Consider the following 6,000-nt stretch of genomic DNA (forward strand, 5'->3'; position numbering starts at 1 on the left):
CTCCACACAACTTATACATATATTGAGATGACTGATTAGATGACATGATACGTTATCTACTCACTTCTACACACAACTTATACATATATTGAGATGACTGATTAGATGACATGATACGTTATCTACTCACTTCTACACACAACTTATACATATATTGAGATGACTGATTAGATGACATGATACGTTATTTACTCACTTCTCCACACAACTTATACATATATTGAGATGACTGATTAGATGACATGATACGTTATCTACTCACTTCTACACACAACTTACACATATATTGAGATGACTGATTAGATGACATGATACGTTATCTACTCACTTCTACACACAACTTATACATATATTGAGATGACTAATTAGATGACATGATACGTTATCTACTCACTTCTACACACAACTTATACATATATTGAGATGACGGATTAGATGACATGATACGTTATCTACTCACTTCTACACACAACTTATACATATAGTGAGATGACTAATTAGATGACATGATACGTTATCTACTCACTTCTACACACAACTTATACATATATTGAGATGACTGATTAGATTACATGATACGTTATCTACTCACTTCTACACACAACTTATACATATATTGAGATGACTGATTAGATGACATGATACGTTATTTACTCACTTCTACACACAACTCATACATATATTGAGATGACTGATTCGATGACATGATACGTTATCTACTCACTTCTACACACAACTTATACACATATTGAGATGACTGATTAGATGACATGATACGATATTTACTCACTTCTACACACAACTCATACATATATTGAGATGACTGATTAGATGACATGATACGTTATCTACTCACTTCTACACACAACTTATACATATATTGAGATGACTGATTAGATGACATTATATGTTATTTACTCACTTCTACACACAACTTATACATATATTGAGATGACTGATTAGATGACATGATACGTTATGTACTCACTTCTACACACAACTTATACATATATTGAGATGACTGATTAGATGACATGATACGTTATCTACTCACTTCTACATACAACTTATACATATATTGAGATGACTGATTAGATGACATGATACGTTATCTACTCACTTCTACACACAACTTATACATATATTGAGATGACTGATTAGATGACATGATACGTTATCTACTCACTTCTACACACAACTTATACATATATTGAGATGACTGATTAGATGACATGATACGTTATCGACTCACTTCTACACACAACTTATACATATATTGAGATGACTGATTAGATGACATGATACGTTATCTACTCACTTCTACACACAACTTATACATATATTGAGATGACTGATTAGATGACATGATACGTTATCTACTCACTTCTACACACAACTTATACATATATTGAGATGACTGATTAGATGACATGATACGTTATCTACTCACTTCACCACACAAATTATACATATATTGAGATGACTGATTAGATGACATGATACGTTATCTACTCACTTCTACACACAACTTATACATATATTGAGATGACTGATTAGATGACATGATACGTTATCTACTCACTTCTACACACAACTTATACATATATTGAGATGACTGATTAGATGACATGATACGTTATCTACTCACTTTTACACACAACTTATACATATATTGAGATGACTGATTAGATGACATGATACGTTATCTACTCACTTCTACACACAACTTATACATATATTGAGATGACTGATTAGATGACATGATACGTTATTTACTCACTTCTCCACACAACTTATACATATATTGAGATGACTGATTAGATGACATGATACGTTATCTACTCACTTCTACACACAACTTATACATATATTGAGATGACTGATTAGTTGACATGATACGTTATTTACTCACTTCTCCACACAACTTTAATATACATATATTGAGATGACTGATTAGATGACATGATACGTTATCTACTCACTTCTACACACAACTTATACATATATTGAGATGACTGATTAGATGACAAGATACGTTATTTACTCACTTCTACACACAACTTATACATATATTGAGATGACTGATTAGATGACATGATACGTTATCTACTCACTTCTACACACAACTTATACATATATTGAGATGACTGATTAGATGACATGATACGTTATCTACTCACTTCTACACACAACTTATACATATATTGAGATGACTGATTAGATGACATGATACGTTATCTACTCACTTCTACACACAACTCATACATATATTGAGATAACTGATTCGATGACATGATACGTTATCTACTCACTTCTACACACAACTTATACACATATTGAGATGACTGATTAGATGACATGATACGATATTTACTCACTTCTACACACAACTCATACATATATTGAGATGACTGATTAGATGACATGATACGTTATCTACTCACTTCTACACACAACTTATACATATATTGAGATGACTGATTAGATGACATTATATGTTATTTACTCACTTCTACACACAACTTATACATATATTGAGATGACTGATTAGATGACATGATACGTTATCTACTCACTTCTACACACAACTTATACATATATTGAGATGACTGATTAGATGACATGATACGTTATCTACTCACTTCTACACACAACTTATACATATATTGAGATGACTGATTAGATGACATGATACGTTATTTACTCACTTCTCCACACAACTTATACATATATTGAGATGACTGATTAGATGACATGATACGTTATCTACTCACTTCTACACACAACTTATACATATATTGAGATGACTGATTAGATGACATGATACGTTATCTACTCACTTCTACACACAACTTATACGTATATTGAGATGACTGATTAGATGACATGATACGTTATCTACTCACTTCTACACACAACTTATACATATATTGAGATGACTGATTAGATGACATGATACGTTATCTACTCACTTCACCACACAACTTATACATATATTGAGATGACTGATTAGATGACATGATACGTTATCTACTCACTTCTACACACAACTTATACATATATTGAGATGACTGATTAGATGACATGATACGTTATCTACTCACTTCTACACACAACTTATACATATATTGAGGTGACTGATTAGATGACATGATACGTTATTTACTCACTTCTCCACACAACTTATACATACATTGAGATGACTGATTAGATGACATGATACGTTATCTACTCACTTCTACACACAACTTATACATATATTGAGATGACTGATTAGATGACATGATACGTTATCTACTCACTTCTACACACAACTTATATATATATTGAGATGACTGATTAGATGACATGATACGTTATTTACTCACTTCTCCACACAACTTATACATATATTGAGATGACTGATTAGATGACATGATACGTTATCTACTCACTTCTACACACAACTTATACATATATTGAGATGACTGATTAGATGACATGATACGTTATTTACTCACTTCTCCACACAACTTTAATATACATATATTGAGATGACTGATTAGATGACATGATACGTTATCTACTCACTTCTACACACAACTTATACATATATTGAGATGACTGATTAGATGACAAGATACGTTATTTACTCACTTCTACACACAACTTATACACATATTGAGATGACTGATTAGATGACATGATACGATATTTACTCACTTCTACACACAACTCATACATATATTTAGATGACTGATTAGATGACATGATACGTTATCTACTCACTTCTACACACAACTTATACATATATTGAGATGACTGATTAGATGACATTGTATGTTATTTACTCACTTCTACACACAACTTATACATATATTGAGATGACTGATTAGATGACATGATACGTTATCTACTCACTTCTACACACAACTTATACATATATTGAGATGACTGATTAGATGACATGATACGTTATTTACTCACTTCTCCACACAACTTATACATATATTGAGATGACTGATTAGATGACATGATTCGTTATCTACTCACTTCTACACACAACTTATACATATATTGAGATGACTGATTAGATGACATGATACGTTATCTACTCACTTCTACACACAACTTATACATATATTGAGATGACTGATTAGATGACATGATAACGTTTTCTACACACAACTTATACATATATTGAGATGACTGATTAGATGACATGATACGTTATCTACTCACTTCTACACACAACTTATACATATATTGAGATGACTGATTAGATGACATGATATGTTATCTACTCACTTCTACACACAACTTATACATATATTGAGATGACTAATTAGATGACATGATACGTTATCTACTCACTTCTACATACAACTTATACATATATTGAGATGACTGATTAGATGACATGATAACGTTATCTACACACAACTTATACATATATTGAGATGACTGATTAGATGACATGATACGTTATCTACTCACTTCTACATACAACTTATACATATATTGAGATGACTGATTAGATGACATGATACGTTATCTACTCACTTCTACACACAACTTATACATATATTAAGATGACTGATTAGATGACATGATACGTTATCTACTCACTTCTACACACAACTTATACATATATTGAGATGACTGATTAGATGACATGATACGTTATCTACTCACTTCTACACACAACTTATACATATATTGAGATGACTGATTAGATGACATGATACGTTATTTACTCACTTCTACAATATGGTTGTTTTCCAGTCCATGTGCCATCTTCTGAGCATTGTCGTACACTACTACCGATTAATTCATAGCCAGGCGTACAACGGATCCCACAGGCAGAATTGAAAGTATTACTACAAGTTGCCATAAAGCCATGCTTTGGTACCTCAAGTGGAGGACAAGAAATCTCTAGCAAATCAAGATAACATTTAATTGAATCTATGAAGTGAATTTTCGCATTGGCCGTAATGTTGAAAATTCCTGTTTTTACCACAATTAAACACATTAAATAGCATGTGAGTAAAAATGGAATTATTGTCATTAATATAATGTAATCGGACACTAATGCAATGAAACATGTCAGTTTCGACCACAAATTCGCAAAAATTATTGCTTAAAAACATTTTAAAAAATTAGCGATATTACCAATAATAATAATAATAATAATTAATTATTATCCATGTCACGACAGACGATGAGAAATATATCACATTTACTGTCGCCTTATTGAAATTTTATTTGCAACATATCCTCTTTAAATTGGTATATGTGTGTATACTATATGTTTTGAATATTGATTATATGCATTCAGCGTTCTAGTCAACATGATTCGAAACCACTGGGTTTAAACAATTACATTCAGTATTTTTAGTTATTGATGCACTCAATTGTTTGCCTGATCTCCATGTTAGATGTGTTGTTCAAAGTTTGTCTCCGCAAAAAAACCTTTAATTAGCAGTTGTTTGTAAATCATATTATTATGACTAACTTGTTTTGGCTTACTGAAAAATGACTACAATAAATAATTTGGATTTTTCCACCGTATTAACATTATCCGTTTTTTTAAATGGTTCTCAGTCATTACAAGTAATTATACATACTTTATAACACGGCTAATGTGATACTTTTCTATTTTTTATTATAACAACATCTGCCGAATTTGGAGGGTATATTTTTCCACAAAGTGTCGGAATTCCAATTGGAAAAAATGTTGTTACTTTGCTTGATGATTTATTTATTTGTATGAATCTAACATTCTACATATCTGAAATTAGTTTAAACGGCCATGGTAATTTTGAAAACTTTTTTGTTTAAATATAATCACATGAAAAAGAAAACATCTTACCAAAATATTTGGGACTCTAAGCAACTTTAAACAATACTCATATTACATAACATTCGATATGAAAACTAAGGGTCGAGTCATCGTCAATTCGTCGGTCACGTGATGGAGACCATAGCAAATTATGACGTACGATGCACATTATTATTGGA

The 6,000-nt window shown here is 31.4% G+C and overlaps 1 protein-coding gene across 1 annotated transcript in view; it reads right to left on the reverse strand.

Annotated features, from left to right (window-relative positions):
- LOC146738058 (sushi, von Willebrand factor type A, EGF and pentraxin domain-containing protein 1-like) overlaps window positions 1-4,814 on the reverse strand; it is a 95,959-nt gene extending 91,145 nt beyond the window's left edge. Inside the window, exon 1 of the mRNA XM_085503540.1 lies at window positions 4,741-4,814. The gene's annotated coding sequence lies outside the window, so the exon portion shown is untranslated. The remainder of the gene's footprint in view (window positions 1-4,740) is intronic.
- Window positions 4,815-6,000: the final 1,186 nt, after the last annotated feature.

The sequence above is a fragment of the Saccoglossus kowalevskii genome, chromosome 9, assembly GCF_978046115.1.
Source record: "Saccoglossus kowalevskii chromosome 9, keSacKowa6.1, whole genome shotgun sequence".
Taxonomy (NCBI): Eukaryota; Metazoa; Hemichordata; class Enteropneusta; family Harrimaniidae; genus Saccoglossus; species Saccoglossus kowalevskii.